At 38.0% G+C, this 23196-nt stretch overlaps 1 protein-coding gene across 1 annotated transcript in view; it reads right to left on the reverse strand.

Annotated features, from left to right (window-relative positions):
• Positions 1–22778, reverse strand: part of LOC122791466 (NACHT, LRR and PYD domains-containing protein 3-like) — a 772530-nt gene extending 749752 nt beyond the window's left edge. The window contains exon 1 of the mRNA XM_044059210.1: positions 22538–22778. The gene's annotated coding sequence lies outside the window, so the exon portion shown is untranslated. The remainder of the gene's footprint in view (positions 1–22537) is intronic.
• Positions 22779–23196: the final 418 nt, after the last annotated feature.

Here is a 23196-nt window from a genome sequence, read left to right on the forward strand (position 1 = left end):
AAAACAGATAAGGACTGGAAAGAATGGGTATATTTTTAACACCTGATTTAGTATTTATATTTATTTTTATTTATATTTATATATTTATATATTTAACAATATTTAATACATACATTCATTTAGTTAGTAATACGACATGCATTTGAATGAAATAGTTTCATTATTTCTTTTTGTTTTAGATTTATTGCATGAATTGATCAGTTTTTAAGATGCATAGCAACGTAATTTAATTTTTGGTGACATTGTGTCTTTAAATCAGAGAGCTTTGTTTGGCGCCAAAAAAGTAATTTAAATTGAGGTTAACAAAAATGTTTGGCAGTTCTGATGAAGCCCATGATGTGTACAGGTGAAAGCGCTTAACTCTTTCTCAATGTTGTTCGTGTTCGTTTTATGTCCGAATAAAGTGTGGAGATATTAGAGGACTGCTGCGTTTATTTGTTGGATGGTACCTTGGATACTTGTGTTAAGAAGGAGTTACAGGTTACAGGTTTCCCAAGATTCGCACAGCTAGTGGCGTAAGCTTTCACTATTTGTTCGTTACTTGTTGCGGTGAACGCCATTTTGGTTTCTATCCTCAGACAGTAAACACCCCCTGCTTCACCCTAAAACCCATCCCAACCTTCTACATCAAATCGCTATTTCCAAACTGAAACCCTGCTTTCCTTCAGTAGATAATCTCCCAGGAGAATACCTCGAGCTGGCTGCCAGTTCCATAGCCTATCCTGTGCTTGTACTAATTAACAGACCTATCAAGGAATCATACATTCATCATATCTACTTCTACTTAGCACAACCAAATTACTATTCCATCCCTTCTCATATGTTAACACTCAACATTCTCCCCTCCTCTAACACCTCATTATATTGTACTTCTTAACTCATTACATCCCAGTAACACTTCCAGGCGCATCTGCAGTTACCTCCTACTGATGTCTCTAGGCGTCAAATTTTGCTTGTTCATATTTGCATCAATAATTCCAAAACCATGCTATGTACAAGATTTTAAAATATTTCATGAATATTGCATGAAAACTGACACAATGGCAAACTCAACAATATTTGACCTCTGTCTAGTGCAGGTAAATAGATATTAACTGCTGTTTTTATGATATCAGTTTATATAGATATATTTTTCACATTTTCCTAAATATCTCAACAACCAAGTGGCACAGACAGAACTCCTTGACCTCATATGAAAGCTCTCAACTAGATGAATAAAAAGGTCTATATTACGGTGTTGAAAGATGAAGTAACTGTACACGTCTTTATCGACACATAAATATTGACCAAATATTGACCTCTGCAAATGACGAATGGCCACATTAGCGAATTTTTTCCCAGGGAAAAAATACCTCAGCCGAAAACACACAAACCAAACTTTCAAACCCTACACAGTGGGGAAAAGGGTAAATCTCCGATGATGGCCAAGTGATTTTTCCCCTGGGAAAAAAAATTCGCTAACGTGGCCATTCGGCAAGTGCAGAGGTCAATCTTTATGTGTCTATAAAGACGTTTTCGGTTACTTCGTCTTTCAAAATCATAATATAGAACCGAATAAAATGCTGCTGACAGTATGTCTGTAACAACCTGAGTGGTTGCTGAGATGTTGTAAGTGGTTTACAATACATTACTAACGTAACAGTTACTGTGTTTACTGTGACTTATAAAATTCGGTTTAAGACCTAGAACCTAAAGAATACTGTCACTATAAAAATAATTTGTGCTGAAGAGTTTGCCATTTATACTTCTTTCATATTGCCTATGGTTTCAGAGATATGAACATTTGTTTGAAATGTGAGGACATAATTTGATTCTGCCAAAAGGCTTAGGCTTTGATTATTGGTAGCTAGAGTGCAAACTTCCTGAGCTCCATTGGAGTGAATGAGTTAAATTTCTCCTATTGATCTTATACACAACTCTTCTATCTCTTAAGTCTCAGTACAAGGATTGTAAACAATGTTTGTGAATATCAATACAAATTTTAGTATACTATTATGCTATGCATTAACTGAAACTGCATATAAAATTTGTTAGTGTAAATATTGATTGCATTACACAAGATACCTTGCAGCTTTTCTCCCTGGGCCTCCATTGAAAAAGGGCACCTATGCCCAGTCAGACTTTCCCTGTAAACAAATGTCAATAAGTAAAGCTTGGTATCAAAACCATTTTTGTAAGATATTGCACATATGTGTAACAGTAGCATTATGATTTACAATAAAAGTCAATATCTCATATTTTATTTGCATTTATGTTACCGAGAGTGTAGACCATAAGGGCCCTTTTTCAATCATGTCCTTAGATGATCTTCAGTTCATGGGAAAGTTATAACTGTTGCTAAATGCTGGGACCTTAGCCTTGTTTATTAACAGTTGTGGGAAAATTGTTTTTCTCTGTTATTCTGCACTTATATTTCCACAAGTAGAATTGCTTGCAAAATCTATCCATTTGTATTTTAAACCCTGCTGACATGGAATGGTTAAAATGACTAATGGCCGGAAAGAACTCCAGTTTCTCTAATTTGAATTCAAGAGGCATCTAAGCTACTGTTGGAGGAATATAAAGGAGTGGATCACCCCTGCTGCATGCATAATTTGTAAAACAGGTCAGAAACGAATTTCAGATGTTAAAACTTGCTCAAATAAGTTCTCATTCGCAAAATATAAAACAAAGTATACAAAATGCTCTAAACTATATTAAAATGAATCGAAATGTCCGATATTGATAAGATTATTCAAATTACTACAGAGAATGTTTGAAATAAAGTCCAAATTGCATAAAAACAAATACAATAAAAGGAAATGACTGCATTTTCATTCAGCACATATGTTTTGTACTAAATAAGGCTATCCGAGTTACAAGAGGTGTATGACGTGTTCGCATGTTTGTGCAGTACAGTTATTTCACAAAATACAGCCATTTCAGAGCATATCTCACAAAGTACAGTGATTCAAAGAGTTTGTTGTACATTTGAATGTTACTGCAAACTGCTGAGAGATGTTTGTTCATATATAATTACAAGGGCTATATTTTCAGTGTGTCTTTGCATATTTTGTTGGCATGACTAACGGATTTCAAAAACCAGGTCCATTAGTATTTGATACAAATATTGCTGAGAACAGGAGAGTGTTTGAGCAAGAGTATGACATTTTCATATAGGCTGCATTTTCTGATAAAGATGACTGTACATTTAGCTGTGTCAGAAGCTATAGAAAGGAAACGTTCATTTGTGTATGCACCAGCTATCTTTGCAGGTGAAGGGGGAAAACTATCATATTGTTGTACAGGCTGAGTCAAGGGAAGACCCTGAGTGTTTAAAATGTAAATTTAGAGAAATGTGTAACCACCAGACAATCATTACAATGGAAAGGCACTGATTTTACACAAGAGATCAAAAGCCTGGTAAAACTTTTGCAGCACATATAACTGACTTGAGAAACAAAGCTAAAATGTGCAGATTTGGTGATCTAAAGGATGAGTTGATAAAAGACAGACTTGTGTGTGGTATTAAAGATGATGCTTTGAGAAAGATTTTGCTTCATGACAGTGATTTAACTTTGAATAAGACCATTGAGATTTGTCAAACATACGAGCTGACAGAAAAGCACACGAATATGCTTACTAATGAGAAATGCATGTTTCCAGTAACTTCTAGAGCTCACACTGATAGCATGCAGCACGTGGTTAAATGAAACAGGCCCAAGCACATGGCAGCAAATGTAGCCCCTGCAGCACTCACTGGTAAACCCCGTAGCTTTCCAGCAATTTCTAGAGTTTACATAGCCTCAGTAAAGCATAAGAGTGAGTCAGCAAACTCAAAGCAGTGGGCCCCAACCTAGTTTCATTGCTAACTGGCATAATTGTGAAGGAAGTCATGAGTTTAAAAAGGAAAAGTGCTTAGCTTTTGGTTAACATTGTCACAAATGTAATAAATTGAATCACTTCAAAAGATTTTGTAAATCAAATGGCACACGTTCTTTTATTAAAAGGGAACATTTCAAGAAATTAGTTGACCAATTAGAAAGCTGTGACCATACTTTTCACATTGATGGTGTATCAGTGCTCAGTGAAACAGTTAATGCAGTAGATTTATGGGCAAAGAATGAAAGTTTTTTATACTGTTCGGATAAATAGAAGACTCATAGTGTTCAAAGTAGACACAGGCTCTAAGTGCAATGTTATGTCAGCAGAAACATTTGCTAGAGTATGTCATGGTGAAAGGCTTGATTTGGCAAAGTGTGTGAAGCTTGTTGCCTATGGTGGGGAAGAAATTCAAACTGAAGGCTCACTAATGCTTTTATGTTACTCTGCTGGGAAATGCTACGACTTGTTATTTTATGTGATCAAGAGGCATGTCCAGTCATTAGCAGGGCTCAGAGACAGTTTGAAAATGGAACTGCTTTCATTTAATAAGGAAGTCCACCCTGTTAGCTTAAAGGACCACTGTTCTAATTTCACCCAGTCCACTTTTTCTTCATATGCTGACCTTTTTGAAGGCAAACTAGGCAAGCTTCCAGTTGTGTACTCCATGAGGTTAGACCCAGATGTCAGCCCAGTTATCAGGCCAGTTCGCAGAGTTCCAGTAGGACAGAGTCACAGTTGAGTTAGACAAAATGTTGCAACAAGGTATAATTTGTCCAGTAAATGAACCGACTGAACAGGTATTGTCTATGGTGGTAGCCAGATGATATTAGAATATGTATTGATCCATGAGAACTGAACAAGGCACCAAAAAGACCTAATCATCCAATGTGTACAGTTGAAGAAGTTGCAGCTATTATGCCAAATGCCACAGTTTTTTTATGTATAGATGCAAAGAGTTCATTTTGGCAAATTTTGCTTGACAAGAAATCCTCGTTGCTAACTACTTTCAGTACTCTGTTTGGAAGGTACAGATTTCTGAGAATGCCATTTGGAATAAATTCAGCAAGTGAAGTCTTTCAGCATGCAATGGAGCAAATTTTTTCTGGGTATCCCTATGCAATCATAGTCGACGACATACTAGTAGGAGGTAATGCTGAAGCGGAGCATGACAGAAACCTCAAAAAAGTTCTGGAAAGGGCACGTCAAGTGAATCTTAAGCTGAACACTCAGAAATGCAAATTCAGGCTACCAGAAGTCACTTATGATGGTCATTTATTTACCAGTTTAGGCTAATGACCAGACTCTTCTAAGCAAACAGCCATTCTCGAGATGTCAGGTCCAGACAATGTTCAAGCCCTAAAATGTCTCCTTGGCATGGTCGACTATCTAGGCAAGTTAATTCCAGACTTGAGTCAAACATCAGCACCACTCAGAGAACTAACACGTAAAGATGTATCTTGATCATGATTAGAACAACACCAGAAAGCATCTGATGTACTGAAACAGAGAATTGCCAGTCTACCAACTCCCATATACTATGATGTTCACAAACCAGTTACTCTTTCATGTGATGCTTCGAAATTTGGTCTTGGTGCAGTCATTCTACATGAGGATCAACTTGCCTATGCATCGAGAACTCTTACTCAAACCGAGATGCAGTATGCTCAGCTAGAGAAAGAACTTTTGGCAATCATATTTGCATGTTCCAAGTTTCATGATTATGTTTAATGTAGACCTATCCAGATCGAAACAGACCACCACCTTTAATCACTATTTTAAGAAAACCTATACACATAGCTCCTGCCACATTGCAATGCATGATGCTGAAATTGCAAAAGTACAATTTCAATCTTGTCTACAAGAAAGGCAAACTTCTTTAGTTTGCTGATGCATTATCTAGATCACCCAGAACAACCTCTGGACAGCATGAAAATGAGCGCCTTGATTTTGAAGTCATGGAACTGTGTAACTTTTCTTCCACATATCTTGATGTGCTTAGAGATCACACTTCCACAGATCCAGTTTTACAGAAGCTCAACTCCATTATCAAACATGTATGGCCATCAAAGCAATCTAGTTTACCTCAAGAAGTGCAACCTTATTTTCCATGCAGAGAAGGATGTTATTTGACAACGGTATCATCATGAATGGTCCTAAAGTTATTGTTTCAAAGTCTTTGCAACAAGAGTACATCACTGTCTTACATTGAGGTCACCCAGGAGCAGACTCTACCAAAAAAAAGGCGAGAGGACTAGTATTTTGGCCATCTATGTCACAAGATATTGAGACAATACTATTATACATGGAACAAGATGATAATACTAAGTCACATGAACAGAAAGAAACGCTTCATTTAAACCAGATACCTGAACTACCTTGGTCGATAGTAGCCACTGATATTTTCAAGTGGAATAGTCAGCACTATTTGGTGTTAGTAGACTCTTACTCAAATTGGAACACCAACAACAGCTTATGCTTGTGGACGTTGTAAAGTTTGTAGTAAAATTGTGAATTTGGATGGTAGTATGATAAATGGCGTTAAATATAATGCCATTGATCATTTCAGTTGTAATTCCTTTGGGGTAATTTATATAATAGGTTGTAAATGTGAAATAAGAAAATGGTATATAGGGCAGACAAAAAGAAAAATAAAATTGAGAATCATGGAACATTTGGGAGATATCAGGAGGGGTAGACTGGATAGTCCAGTAGCTAATCACTTTCATCAATTTCATGGTGGTGGATGTGAGGACTTTATATTTAGTGTTTTGGCAAAACCAGATGGGGTGGGAGGGCAAACGTTAATTTTCAGAAAAATTATTGAGAATGGAATCTAATTTTATAATAAATTATAAAACCTTGTTTCCAAATGGTATGAATTTAGAAATTTAAGTATTATATTAATGTATAAAAATAATATTAAAGATTTATAATAACATGCTGTGACAAGTAATATTAAAGATTAATAATAATATGCTGTGTTAAATTTAAAAAGTTTTCTAAATTTCTTAATTGATGAATTCATTTGATTGTTTAACTGAAATGACTGGTGTATATATAAGCTGGTGTGATTTAGAACAATTTATTCCAATGAAGGCGAAGGCCGAGGTACCAGAATCTGTTTAAAAGAAGTAAAGATTTTTCCAGTTGGCTGCAGTTTTCGTTGTTGGTGTTTCTTTCCTTTGGTCTATCTACATGTGTTTTTTTGCAATATGACTACTATGACTACCAACGAAGCAGCGACTACACCAGGGAGTTCGAGGAGAACTCCTATTAATATGGATTTTTCTTCCATTTGGAGGGACAGGGAATCGAGGTTTGCCTCCACTGACCCATGGCTATACAATTCAAATGAAGCTTCTTTTTGTTTCAGCAAGTTGGAAAAATTATTGATTAAGGAAGCTACAACTTTTTATGACACTAGACTGCTTGAGAAGTATGTAAGTACAAGCATTACTCCGAGGGGTTTAAGGGTAGATCGTCTGCCTGCTTATGAGTTTTCTGAGGAGGACTCAGACTTGTTTGATGAATGGAAAGACATTTCTCTTAAATGTACATTGGGCTGGCGGAAAGTGTTTATAAAACGCAATGAGAGAGTGTTAAAAAAAGTCCAAGAAGAAATTGTTAGTATGCAAGATAAATTGCTTTCTGACTATTCTGAGTCGGAAGTTGAAGTTAATCTCATGAATATAAAGAGTCGGGTGTCTAAAATTGAACAACAAGTTATCCAACGGAAAAAGAAGAAATATACACGAGATAGTACTGATTATAGTACAGGCAAGATTTTCTCCTGGCAGTACAACTTTAAAAGTGGGCGGGGCAAGGCTCCTTTGAAAAGTAAAAGATTTAGATCTCGCGACTCAAGAGATACTTCCGTTTCTTCAGCGGATACTAGTTCTGTAGGGCGTAAAAGTGCTTCGTTTGAGGAACTGAATACCGGGGAAGCTTCTGCTTCTAATGAAATGTTGGAGACTGAGACTTCGACGAATGGCAGAGTAAATCAAAGAAAGGGTCGAAATCGACGTTTTCAGCCCAGGGGTGAGAGAAAATGATTCTGATTTGTTTAGCTTTAACGCTAACGCTAACAGAGAAAGACTTAATAATGACTTTGCTACTGTTGACTATGTTTTACCTGATATTCATATGCCTGACTCTCAAATGTCTGATGCTAATATTTGTTCTGGGTCCGTTTTAGATATTATCAACTTATCTGATTGTATTATTACCAATAACATGCAAAGTGTTTTACGTAAAGGAACTAAGTTTGTTCCTACGCATATTCCTTGTGTGGCTGAAATTTTAAACGAAGTCAAGGAATTTTGCAGAAAATTACATCTGAAGGTATTTTTTTGTAATAAGGAAGCCCATAAATCACTTGAGCTTGATTCATTCATGGATAGTTCTTTAATGGATATTTCTTTGCATGAAAATGAAATGGTAGACATTCATGGAATGACAGAGGATTCCTCATGTTTGAATTTTGAATATAATACTGGTTATGGTAAATTTGAGGTTCCACATAGTAGTGATTTTTTGCCTCCTAAAATTAATCAGACCATTATTATTTTTGAAAATGTTGTGAAGAAACAAGTTATGAAGGAATATGGTTTGTTTAAAAAGAAGGCAATGTGTTTTAATTTAACAAAGGAAGAATGGCAAGCACTCTGCCACATTAGAGAGCTCAGTGACCGTTATGTTTTTGTGGAGTCAGATAAGGGGGGCAATTGGGTTGTATTTAATAAAGAAAAGTACAATTCAATAGCTTTAAATATTTTGACGGATAATAATGTTTATGCTTTTCTCTTGAATAATCCTATATTGGAATTCAATAGTGCCCTACATGACTTATTGGACAGAGGGGAAAGATTGGGTTTCTTCTCTTCAGGGGATGTGAAAAAATTATACATTAAAAATCCTAGTATTGCAAAATTTTTTATTTTACCTAAAATACATAAGGATTTAAATAATCCCCCAGGGCGTCCAATTATTAAGTGGAAAAGGGGCTTTTTTACAAAATGTGGGCATTTTTCTGGATTCTGTTCTAAAGAAATATATCACAAGAATTCCTTCACATGTTAAAAATACAAAGGAGGTCTGTGATAATTTCAAGGGAATTATATGGCAGGACAATTTTTATTGGGCAAGTATTGATGTAAAATCTTTATATACGTCTATTTCTAATAAATGGGGTTTAGATGCAGTACATCGGCTCTTGGGTGATGGACCCAGAACAACATATATTATTTCCCTATTGGAATTTTGTCTTACTCACAATTTTTTTGAATTTGATAAAAAATGTTACCTACAAAGAGAAGGTACAGCAATGGGTGCTAGTTTTGCTCCCTCTTATGCCATAATTTTTATGGGTTTTTTTGAAAATTTATTTTTGTATACTACTAATTTTTTTCAAAAAAATGTGATTGTTTACAAGAGATATATTGATGATTTAATATTTTTGTGTAAGGGCAATTCAATGGAGTTTAATGACTTTATTTCAACTTTGAAATTAAACTCTTGTGGTTTGGACTTTACTTTTGAAGTGAAGTCAAGGTCAATCCAGTTTTTGGATGTTGAGTTTTATGTTGGTAGTGATGGGAAGATACAACATAAACCCTTCCACAAAGTTACGGCAGTAAACAATTTTTTGCATGCCACTAGTATGCATAGTGTTCAGTTGATTAACTCTTTACCTTTGGGAGAATTTAAAAGAATTGCTGCTAATACTTCAGAAGTTAGGAATTTAAAGAGGGAATTTGATGTAATTTGTGAAAAATTAAATAATCGAGGATATAGATGGGATAATATTATGTTACATAGAACTAAAGTTGAAAGAGAGTTAAACCTACACTTTAGTGTTCACCAATACTTAGGTAGAAAGAATGAAAAAAGTGGGAATACTAGGGATGATGGAGGATTTTTAGAATCAGCTTGTAATGATGGCAATAACTTGGAAGTTAAGGATAAAATATTTATTGTTAATAGGTATTCACTTTTTTCACCTATATTAAGAAAAATAATATTCAATATGTGGCCTATAGTTATGAATGATGATTTTTTGAAAACTATTATCCCCAATGACATTATTTTCTCTTATGGTAGATGCAGTAATTTGAAAGAGCTGGTTAGGTATAAAGGCAGGAGGGTTAAAGCTAGTAATGCTGGAGCTTATGCTTGTGGACGTTGTAAAGTTTGTAGTAAAATTGTGAATTTGGATGGTAGTATGATAAATGGCGTTAAATATAATGCCATTGATCATTTCAGTTGTAATTCCTTTGGGGTAATTTATATAATAGGTTGTAAATGTGAAATAAGGAAATGGTATATAGGGCAGACAAAAAGAAAATTGAGAATCATGGAACATTTGGGAGATATCAGGAGGGGTAGACTGGATAGTCCAGTAGCTAATCACTTTCATCAATTTCATGGTGGTGGATGTGAGGACTTTATATTTAGTGTTTTGGCAAAACCAGATGGGGTGGGAGGGCAAACGTTAATTTTCAGAAAAAATTATTGAGAATGGAATCTAATTTTATAATAAATTATAAAACCTTGTTTCCAAATGGTATGAATTTAGAAATTTAAGTATTATATTAATGTATAAAAATAATATTAAAGATTTATAATAACATGCTGTGACAAGTAATATTAAAGATTAATAATAATATGCTGTGTTAAATTTAAAAAGTTTTCTAAATTTCTTAATTGATGAATTCATTTGATTGTTTAATTGAAATGACTGGTGTATATATAAGCTGGTGTGATTTAGAACAATTTATTCCAATGAAGGCGAAGGCCGAGGTACCAGAATCTGTTTAAAAGAAGTAAAGATTTTTCCAGTTGGCTGCAGTTTTCGTTGTTGGTGTTTCTTTCCTTTGGTCTATCTACATGTGTTTTTTTGCAATCTTACTCAAATTGGTTCGAGATTGCCCTACTTCCCAATCTAGCATCCAGTACTGTCATTACCAAGATGAAACATCATTTTGCAGTTCATGGATCTCCACACAAAGTTATTTCTGACAATGGCATGCAGTGTACAAGCCAACAGTTCAAAAGATTTACCAAAGAGTGGGATTTTACTCATGTCATTAGTAGTCCAGAGTATCCTCGGTCAAATGGCTTGGCAGAATGTGCAGTTCAAAGTGCAAAACAGTTACTAGAGAAGTTAAAATGAAATAGTGATGTTTTCCTGAATCTTTTTAAATATTAGAAATATTCCATGTGATAAAGATTTTGGTTCACCAGCCCAGAGACGTCTGTCAAGACAAACCAGAACCATGTTACCAATCATTAGTCAGTTGTTGGTTCCATGTGTCAAGAACAACAGGTCAGTGAAAACCAATCTGTTGAAGAAGCATTTAATCCAGAAGTCCTATTACAACAAGACCAGCAAATCGCTCAGTCCACTGAAAGAGGGAGAAGTGGTAAGGATGCAAATATCCAGAGGTTATGATTGGATTGCAGCTGTGAAGAGTATTTGCCCAGAGCCCAGATCGTACATTGTAGAATCACAAGGTGCAGAATTTAGGCAGAATCTGTGACATCTGCTACCCGTATCTGAGCCTATACTGCAGCATATAGTCTGTGAGAAAGACTCTTTATCTCAGAGTGAGTTATCCAGTGGTCCAGTAACAGAATAAGTTCCAGAGAATATTCCCATTCCTGTGATGAATCTCAAAATTCCTGATACGAGTTGTTCACCAAAGACTGTCCCTGTTGCTAAACCCAGTCCTGATTGTTATGTAACTAGATCCAGTCGTATCTCAAGACCATGTTACAGATACATGGTGACTTGGACATAACTGTTGTGTTTATTTTCTAGTGTCTATATTAATGCATGTCTAACTGCAATATCTTTTATTAAGGACAATATTTTTTAAGAGGTAGGATGTAGCTCATTGTGTGTGTATGTACCTTTAAGAAGCTATCCAAGAACTTGCATAAGTGTATAAATACTGAGCACATGTGAGCCTGACTGCCATTTTATAGTAAACTGTTGATATGTGAACATGTATGTATGTAAGATCTGTCTGTTAATCAGTTTGTTTATATTTTATGATGCTGTTATCCATCCTGATGCGTTTCTGTGTAATAAAGCATCTAAATGAAAAATAGTGCCTGCTTCATCTTCTGTGTATAAAAGGACAAGTGACAGTACTTATCTCCTCCCCACACTTCTTTATGGCGCTTCCATCCTTACTATCCTCCAGGCTTCACAGAAATTAAATCTTGAACAATGCTATAACAAAGTTGCTAAATTTGCAGTAAATACTCATTGCAGAACCCATCACTGTATAGCACTAAAAAGCCAAAATTTGTTAGAACTCCTTCATCAACTAACATGTACACAGCTTCTTACCATCTATAAAACTGTCCAGCATTCATCTGCCTGTCCAGCACTAAAAAATGTTCTACACAACTATGTTCCCAGTCTGTCTCTGAGATCCACTGACCAAAAACTCCTGTCTGTCTACAAACCTATTGAATATGCTAGGCATTGTCTGTACTCATACAAGGTTGCTAGGGCCTAGAACTTCTGTCTGTCTACAAACCTATCAAATCTGCTAGGTATTGTCTGTATTCATACAAGGTTGCTAAGGCCTGGAACTCCTTACCTGTATCCATCAGGTCAATACCCTCCCTCCCATCTTTCAAAACCATTCTGAAAGACTTCCTAGCTGTAATCTGACTCTGTTCTTGCTCAAAACCAGGATAAACTAGGTCCTTAAATGTGAACAAGTACATTTTCATTACTTATACCACCTTACTCTCCCTTCTACATTTACTTATTTACTTCTATCATATCCTCCTCCCCGAGTTTCTCTGTAAATATACCATAAGCCTGTTTTTCCCACATTTCATACTGCAATTCCTGTTTGCATTAGACTAACTTACCTATAATTTCTCTACAAAATGTCTAAAATTTCTCTAAATATTAAATGATTGTCATATAACTTGTATTGATTCTTAACCGATGTTTTATATTATGTCTAATTTGTTATAATTATTTAAGCTGCAAATGTTTTTGTTTTATTTTTGAAGATTGTAAAATTATCATTCTTAAAATGTTTTGTAATAATTTGGAGCTTTTCTCCATGGGTCTCTGCTGAAAATGGGCTTCTACCCAGTCAGACTTTCCCAGTATTCAAATGTCAATAAATAATACATTTTCATAATAAAGTTTTTCCATAAACAATGTTACTAGTAAGTTTCTGCACAGCCTGGCACCTTAAACTGTAGTAGAAGGTCAACAGTGAGAGAACTTGTCTCAACTCCAGTTTGTGCTTCAGTGTCTTCATATTCTGCTTATCTTTTACCTGCTTAAAGTTCATAGGTTCATAGGTGTGTACTAGGGTAATGGCCCTGGAGCCTTTACAAGCCTAGCCCACAGAAGTGCCCTGGCATTGTGCCACCCAACGTTAGTTCCCAGTGCCTCTATCAAGCAGACCCACTGGAGTGATCCCTGGGGTGAATTTTCTATTACCTATCCACTCATTAAGATTTCTCTTGAAGAGGGTCAGCAAGGTGCTCTGCTTGACATGTATGGGAAGTCTATTCCAGAGCATGGGCAGTCTCTGGGTGAGGAACCTGTCCCTCCAGCATGTTCTGTTGATTGTGGTAATGAGGTTGAGGTCTCTGCAGCGTGTGGTGTGGAGGGATTGGGATTTCTTTAGATGTAGCATTTCTAACAGAGCTGGATCAGACATGGCTTTGTAAGTCAAGCAGAGATCACCTCTAAGTAGATGATGCAAGACAGAGAATATCTGGAGTCTTTTGAGTCTGTCCATGTAGGACATGTGTTTAATGCCTATGATCCTTTTCATGAGGTAGTTCTGTCACCTCTCCAGCTGTTGCAGGTGTCTAGTGAAGTACATGCCAAATGGAGCATTATACGCAATGATTGGTCTAATGAGGGAAGAGTAGAGAGAGAGATGATGACCTCTTTCTTCCTGGATGCAAAACCCTTGGTAATAAGATGTGCCACATAGAAGGACTTTCTGGCCACAGTGGTAATGTGGTGGTCAAAGGAGAGGTTGCTGTCAAACTGCGTCCCCAGATCTCTTATGACGCCTTCAGTGTTCAGTGGGCTCCCATCAATGTGGTAATTAGAAGGAACTGGGTTTTTACCAAAGGAGATGACGACGCATTTTTTTGGCATTAAGCTTAAGGCCATGGTTTCGACACTAGTTACTGGTCTCAGTGAGACCTGTCTGTAGGATGTCTGTATCACTTGGGGAGTTAATAATGGTTCCCAGCTTTTGGTCATCTGCGAACTTGGTCAGCCAGAGTCCCTTTGTGTTGGCCTGGACTTCTAAGAAGTAGATGCCAAACAGTAGAGGACCCAGGACCAGCTACATTCACACTGTCGGATCTACCTGTGAGCCAATTTGCAACTCACCTAGTGATATAAGGATTGATGCATTGTTTGGTGAGTTTATCAATAATTCCTGAGTAAGGAACGGTATCAAAGGCCTTGGCCAGGTTGAGGTAGGCTGTATGCACTGCCTTACCTTCATCCACAGCCCTGGTGACTGACTCAAAGAAGTCAACCAGGTTGAGTAGGCATGATCTCCCTTTCACAAAGTCAAACTGTGTGGGGTCTAGAGTTGGAGATTTCCTATATCTTTGTTAATCAGGTCCATGATGATGCGCTCCATAGCTTTACATATCAGACTTGTCAGGCTAATGGGGTGATAATTCCCAGGGTCTTTAGTCGCTCCCCTTTACGAAGAGGGATGACTGTAGTAGTGCACCATTCGGTAGGGACAAAGCCTGAGGTGAGGCTGTGACTGAACAGGGCATACAGATGTGATGCCATTTAGCTTTGTAGTTCATGTAGAACACAGCCAGGGATATTATCTGATCCCATGCAAGCTGTATTCTTAGCCTTGGACAATGCAGCTTTAACCTGTGCTGCAGTAATGCTGGGTGCCTGGCATTCTTCTGGTATTGTGACTGGTTCTTTAGGGGGGAGAGAGGGGTAAAGTTGGCACTGAATCTGTTAGCCGGTATGTTGGCAATATCTGTTGGCTGAGTATAGGCGGTACCATTGTGCAGTATCTCAGAGCAAATCGGGGTATTGCCATGGAGGGTCTAGATAAAGTTATAGAAGGCTTTGTGATTGTTTTTAGTGTCTGCTGCAATTCTGCCTTCATAGCTGGTTTTAGAGAATTTGATGACGGATCTCAACTTTTTGTTGAGGCTAATAAGGGAGTTTTTCCAAGCTTGGGACTTCACCATTTTCTGCAATAGTTTCTTCCTTCTGTTGTAGAGTTTATTAATGCCACCAGGTTAATAGGGGACAGCACAGGGAACTGTCCTATCATGCCAGGAGGGGTGGTCATAACTACTAAGTACTGGAGCTATTTCCCTGAAGAACAACTAGTGCTGATGGGTGGCACTTAGGTGTGCTACAATAATTGCTACAAAAACCTGTTGAAGTGCAAAGTGATTAGGCTATCTGAAGTGCAAGAGAGAAAGAACTAGCAATATCTAAGGGAAAAACTGAAGATCAGACTTTCTGGCACCAGTAATAGTGTGCCTCAGCTAGGCGCCGCAGTGTTAAGTTTAAACAAGTGCAAATCCATGCAAACATGGGCTTTTAAACCAGAAAGTTGAAAGGAATGGAAAAACTGCCCAAACAGCCAATAAACTACAATTTCTGGACCAGAAACCACTCCTCTTGTGGTAGATAGGCTACCTAGTGCTTACCACTCCCACTGATACGCTAGAAGGCTTCCTTCCAACACAGAAAGGCTTGGGGGGCTCAGAAACTTACAAACAGTCTTAAATACAGCAAATCTGTATCTGGATTAGACTAGTTACAGGAAAGGTGGGAAAAAAACACAAACGTGGGCTTTTAAACCAGAAAATTGAAAGGGATGGAAAAACTGCCCAAACGGCCAATAAACTACAATAGGAGGACTGGGTTTATGCAAATTGTGGTAGGAAATGAAGAGATGTTTGTCTGGTTTATCTGTTAGGAAATGCACAAAAGGACTCATGGTGAATTCATTTTATTGGCCAGAGGATTTATAAATTAGTTTTCTATTTTCTTCTGTGATGTTTGAAATTTTGCATGTTTGCATGTCTTAGTAGTGCCCTGTACAATAGCAAACATCTAGAAAGAACGGTTCATAAAACTGAACCCTGTAAAGCAGCAATATAGCCCAAATCCCATGCATACCAACATGCTTAGAGCAGCTAGTTGGGAATGAAGTGGCAGTACCTACAGATTTTAGTTGAATTCATTATTGTGTAAACATTAAAGTTAGTAGAATTTAGTGCTGTTTAGCATAATCTGCTAGAGTAAAGCATCCTTAATTGCCTTCTAACCCTGATATACCACCCGTTTGTAGCTCACAAATAAAAGGACTGGACAGTATGGCTATGTAATTTCCTAACTTCTCAGTAGGCAGCTTGGTTGATATGGGCATCTTGACACAATGTAATAACTGTCTCATGTTTACTGACAGCAACTCAATCCTTAAAGAAGCAGACACAGTATGCAAGAGGTGTACTTACACAATGAAAGTGAAGGCTAAACTCTTGCATACAAGTGTACATCAGGTTGTCAAAACCACGCACACAATGCCCACCTCACATAGTACATAACACACATATATACTAACTTATGCAGGGGCACCTAGAAGCAATCTTCCTAAACAACAAAAATTGCCTAGCTTACCCATTGTCAAAGCTATGCCTCAGCAAGCCCAAAGAAAAAACAAGTAACACCACACATGCTGTCACTCTTAGTGGAGCCCCAAACACTAAGCCCCTAAAGCAAGTAAACATACTTTCCAAGAGTCATCTTAGGGGGATTCCATTGTAAGATATACTGATGCCCCTCTAACCAGGCTGAACAAGGAGAAGGTAATGGTTAGTTGCTTATCTGGAACCAGAATCTGTCAAATTACACATGTACTCAAGTCATTATGCCACAGGTACCAGTATGATTCCATCATAGTCTATGTAGGTGTAAATGACCTAAGATGTACCTCCCTGGCCTATATGAAGAGAGACATTATGGAGCTTTCAGACTATGTGTCTCAGGGGGTTCCTATTACAAGACCGAAGACGCATTCTTTCAAATGCGTCTTGGTTGAACATAAAAGACTGAAAAGGCAAAATATCGAAGCGACTTTTAAGCGAATTCTTTCTCTGGGAAAGAATTCACTTGGTTGCTTCATTACTTGGCCGTTTTCAGCACTGTAGTACGGTCTCAGAGTTGGTATATTGAAGTAGGGGGTTTGTGTAGGGCACAGCCCCCTACATCGGGGGGTGTGGGGGGCAAAGCCCCCCACTTAATGTAATGTTTTAAAGTGTTTTTTTGTTGTTGTTTTTTTTTTTTTTTTGTTGGAGCAGTGTTCTGACAGCTCGACATTGTAAGCTTTCACCTACATAGGGTTGATTAATCACCATTCGCTTTTTTAAGCGTTCGTGATGTAATATAGACCCATCTCAGGCTGGTATGAGCCTAGCACTGAGCAGCATATTACCATCACTGAAGATGATGCTACAATATGAGCAAAAATTATTGATTTCAACAACTGGCTGCCTTTCTGGTGTCATTCTAAAGGGATCCAATATTTGTGAACTTGGGAGAACATAGTTAATAGACCACGTTGCTTTGCCAGGGATGGTCTGCACCTCTCCCCTCTAAGCTTCCAAATACTGGCTAAAACTATGCACCCCTCATAGTGCCTTTTTTAGGCAATGCCACATTGACAAACCTACCAACATAGAAAAATCAACTCAACTGAACCTCAAGGTGTTACTGCTCAATGCCAGGAGCCTAAACAAAAAAATACACCCCCAAAAAGGTCCAAAGGAGGAAATGTCTCAATATACATCAATAACAAGCATACCTCTAGGGTGGTAAAAGAGGATGACACATTGGAGTTCTTCCATGTGCAGATCACCATAGTCAAAACTCTGTACCATATTCTAGCCATCTATAGGTTACTCTTCATGGCCCAAGAAGTTCACAATGCATACTTGGTCCTGCTGGAAACACTTACCATTCAACCTAACACCCTACTCATGAAAGACTTTAATTACCTCTCTAAAGACTGGGAATCCTACACAGCCTCAAATCTACATACTTAGAGATTTCTGAATTTTGTAAATAAAAACATCCTTGACCAAATAGTGCATACAGCCACTACAGACACCAACATACTGGACCTCATGCTTACAAATATTGGAGAATGCTGCACCTCCCCAATGTCTCATCTTCTCTGGTAAGGTCCAACCATAAAGCTGTCTCCTTCAAAATCAACATCAATGGATTGTTAAAATTCAATGCTCCTCCAAACACAGAGACCACAATAACCTATGCTCAGAAACTATGTACAACCATGTCACTGGCAGCATAGAGACTGCTGTACCTACCATAAGTAAGCCCAGAACTAGCCCTAGAAACAAACCACCCTAGTAGTATCCCAAATTAAGCAGGATATACAACAAAATGGAAAAAATTATGGAAAAAATCAAGAAGGGCAATTCCTATAAAAATAGAAACTCTTTCATCAAAGTAAATAAGCAACTAATAGGGCTAATTAGATCAAGCAAAGCCATCCTTGAGGTTAAGATAGCCTCCCAGGTGAAAGATAACCATAAGACCTTCTACAGCTATGTCAAAAACCTCAAGGGCAACACACAACAATGTGCTGAATTGGTGGTTAATGGTGCCACATTCACTGAGCTTGGTGATGCAGCAAGCAAACCTATTAGCAGACAAATCCAGTTCCAACTTTATCCTCCTCTCACCCCCATCCATCCCTTCAAAAATACCCTCAAACATAATCCTTCCAGGTATAATTAGGGAGCATGTACTGTCTGCACTCACTAAAGCCTCATTGGGCCCCAATAACATCCCAGGGTGCCTCGTTAATAGTTTAAAATATGACTTGTCAGGAACCCTGGAGCCATTATTTAACTATAGTCTTAAAATGGGTTTTGTGCCATGTGACACCCAGCACTGCTACCAATATTTGATGGCCACCACTATGTGCCATCCCCACGATGGGCCAGTAATCAAGGAGCCTGAATCCTCATCACTGACACTGGAGATGGACGTACACTGGAATACAAACGAATACACTCAGTATTTCCAGATGCAGACCTTTCTGCATCAAGTACAATTTCCCTTAAGAACACAGAGGGATCACACTCAGCCCTGGGTATGGATGTCTCTATAGCGGTCTCCCTCCAGATCCCCAATAAGATTCCCCACTGGTACAGCTGTAGGGTTAGGTCATCAGCTGAGTGTCCAAGCCACCCTCTCTGTAAACCCAGTGTTTTGAGTCCCTGCCCCAAGTAGCTGACACACACTCTTTAAGATTTAATTTTCACACACACACACACACACACACACACACACACACACACACACACACACACCTGGGAAAGGCTGACACAGGTTTACTAGCTATGACCTGTTCTGCCCAGACTATAAGGTAGATTCACTGCCACCAGACACTCAACAATCAGTTACTCTAAGGCCCTTAACAAATGGCGTCCAATTATACTGTGTAATATTCATATTAATACAAATGGTAGTAGTTCACCAAGATGGCTAGGCCTTCTGGAGTGACTCACACAGTGTCACCAAATAAATATAGGTACTCTCAGTACTCTCAAATGTTAATACTTTTTAAAAAGGTTCAGCCACAATGAAAAGTTTAAATATATTTAATAATAAATAATAAAAAGACCATGAAAATATTGACAATATATTCACAGTAAACCGCAGAGTTCAAATCACAAAAAATATTGAAAACAACATTGATGGACAGACTCATACAAATAAAAAAATCAATCTCTACACTAAACTTCACTATATTCCTGACTGAATCTAAGATAATTATACTGTTCCCTAATAACTTGCTTGGACAAGGCAAGTTGAAATATGTGAGCAGTCTTTCTAATCAGGCTCCCAAACAGAATACTTGCAGAATGACATTGTCTGGTCACCTGACTATAGGTTCCCACAATATCTCCTTTTGAAGTTTGAGACAGGACTTTAGCAAACTGCTACAATACACATTTAGAGCTTTTATGGTAATGCCTAGGGGCCAGAGACATGTACAACCCCCCCCCTTCTTTACAGTGTCCTCTATTAAAACATATAGATTTAATTCAAATACCATACTGCATGTACATTTGTTTTTATTTCAGCAGGGTGCACTGTTGATACATTTTAGCACAATTAGCACAAGCAAAGCTCACAAATGCATTTTTCAGCACAAGCATCTGTGCAGATCAGCTTGATATACTCACATGCAATTATTTACAAAATTCCGGCTAGCTGCACTGGCACAAGTCATACATCCACTGCCCTACTCCTCCCTGGCATGGCTGGCAGTACATCCTATCATCACATGCCACATAAATGGAGGACTGAAAAGGTCATCCCCCTTCATAAGGGAGGATCTTCAACAGATCCTGGAAACTACAGACGTATTAGTCTGACTAGTCTTATTAGCAAAGCTGTGGAAAGAATTATCATGGAAATTATCAACAATGTCATAGGAGACCTCTAGACAGTGGATCCATCCCTCTTTGCCTTTGTCAAAGGAAGGTCATGCTGACTGGATCTGGGGAACATCTTTGAAAAAGTCACTAAGGCAATAAATGACAGAGAAACAGTGAATACTGCATACCTAGATCTGGCTAAAGCATTTGAACAAAACCCCACTTGGGCATTGTCAACAAACTTATGGAACTAGGTATAAACTCCTGTATAACATGCCAGATAGTTAGCTGGCTCACTGATAGGACCCAGGAGGTTAGAATTGGTGAGGCCATCCCCACAAAGAGGCAAGTCTCCAGTGGTGTCCCCCTAGGGGCTCTGTGCTGGGCCCGCTCCTCTTTGGCATCTACTTCTCCTCTGATATCCAGACCACTGGCTGACCAAGTTCACAGATGACTGCAAACTGGGAGCTGTCATTGTATCCCCCAAGATGAAAACACCCTTCAGGAAGGTCTAATACAGATAAATGCTTGGTGCTAAATCCATGGCTTAAAACTCAATACTAAAAAATGCATTACAGTACCTTTTGGGAAGTCTATCACCAAGATAACTACATCATCAATAAAATACCCTTGAAAGTTGATTCGCTTTTCAGGGGTCTGGGAACTCATGTAGACAGCAACCTAGCTTTCCACCAGCATGTGCCCAAGGTATTAAGAAAATCCCTCTATGTTGCTCAACTTATAAGCAAAGGAATGGCATCTACGTCCAGAAAGGTCATCATACCACTGTAGTCGACCTTCATCAGAGCCATCATACAATATAATGCCCACCTTTGCTATGTAACTGATCAGACACATGTAGCAAATGGAACATCCACAAAGGTTCCTTACAAAAAGAATACAGGGAGTAGACACAATGTCTTACTGATTATCTCAAAGCCCTGTACTTTACTCGGTATCATACAGACTGACTGGCGATCTTTGTCTAGCATACAGGAAATCCCTTGACCCTGTTTTGATGAACCTTTTGCAGATCTGTAAAGCAAACTGCATCAGAACTACTACATTAAACGTCCTACATTTTGTTTGCAACATAAATAGGATATGTTGGAGAGACAGATATATTTCTCATAGAATTCCCATTCTCTTGAACAGGCTCCCCATCCTTGTGAAGCAGAGTTCTTGCCTACCCCTTTTTAAGTACAACTTGGACCCATATATGTGTAATCAGATATTCACCCCCGGTCTGGCTACTATGTCCCTGATGGACAGAGAGGCAGTCAGTAAATCGCCACCTATATAAATCAAATCTGTGGGTCATATTTGGGTTGTATGACTAGGCTTATAAGGGCTCTAAAGGTTGTTAGCCTAGTATATACCTATGAACCTTTAAGGAAACATCATGTTTTGGTGATCATTCAGCACTGAATCAGCTGTGAGAATCTAAATGAATATCCTGCAGTCTAGGTTTGAGTGTGTGAATCTATATTTATAAAAATGCGTCATTATAAGTGAGTCATTTAACTGCAAGGCTCCCGAGCCACCCTTGAAAAAAGGCACAAACGGTTAGTTAATAAAGAAAGAAAGAAAATGGGTCATTCAGATCACAATGGGAACCGTAAAATAGTGCTGCAATTACCTAATAATTAGCAGGAACACTGCAGTACTAAAGCTCCATGCAAAGTTATTTCGTCTACTTTCCATTTGTATGGTAACAGAAATGCAGCAACATTTTCTTTAAAATATACTATGAGTTTCAATCAGAAACTATGTTTTAATTGGTAGTCTAATGTAAATACATAGCTGTACAATAACACACAACAATGTATAACACACAGCAAAATCTACAAAAGCCATGTCTGTCACTACTTTATATAGCAAGTGTTCACCTCTGCTTATGTCGGTAGAGGACCGGACTTTTCCCACGGATGTACATAGCATTCGCGTCTAAAAATGTATTTATATTCGTTTGTAACTTCAATCCTCATGAGTGTCTGAAACAAGAATGTCCTTGACTATTTAAGCTTGTTTCCCATCTACCCTGTGTTTATTCAAACATGTACTGCTGCCAGCTCTACACTCTGCACATGTGACTCAGACAGCCCCCCTCAGCTCACTCTACAAACGTGCGGGTGTGCCTCAGCACGATTATTACTTACATCTAACGGACTAATTCAACTGGTATGTTACTTACTTAAACAGTAGCTACAGCAGTCCTGCTGAAGTGGCAAAGTACCCGTCAGTAAAGTCAATCCAGAGTGAAAGCATGTTCCCTTTAAAACAAAATCCACATCTGAGGTTAGAAAAACGCAAGGGCAAAAAGCGAGGAAATCTGATAACGAAACAAAACAGAAACATAAAGAGAAGGGACTCGCGTAAAACACCTCGCTTTCATTTTGCAAGTAACTGACCTTGAAAGAATGCCAGTCGGTAGACATACGTGGTAATAAAAATATATATTTTTAATTGTTAATCTGATGTACGTGTGATATGTGTCCAAGTTATTGCATTCCATTCTGATTATGAGTCAATGCCCCCTCCCCCGTTATGTTATATGAAAGGCTGTTAACTAAAACTATGATTTTTTTAAAGTATATATAATTTTAAAGTATATTTTAGCACATTATATCTATACATGCAAAACGCGTTAAAATAGCAGTAGACAGAATACATCCACAAGTTGTTTTAAACATTATAGTCACTGCGCATTCATGTTTAGTATACATAACACCAGCCTTTCTACATCCTCATGAAAACAAGATGTGTTTCTGTCCCAGTGGGCCATTTCCAGGAATTAGATTCATAGTTTCATATGTGTATACTGTGCTTTCCGTCATGCAGGTTATTAACAGC

This window comes from Protopterus annectens, chromosome 17.part0 (genome assembly GCF_019279795.1).
Source record: "Protopterus annectens isolate FY-2018-M chromosome 17.part0, PAN1.0, whole genome shotgun sequence".
In the NCBI taxonomy this organism is placed as follows: Eukaryota; Metazoa; Chordata; order Ceratodontiformes; family Protopteridae; genus Protopterus; species Protopterus annectens.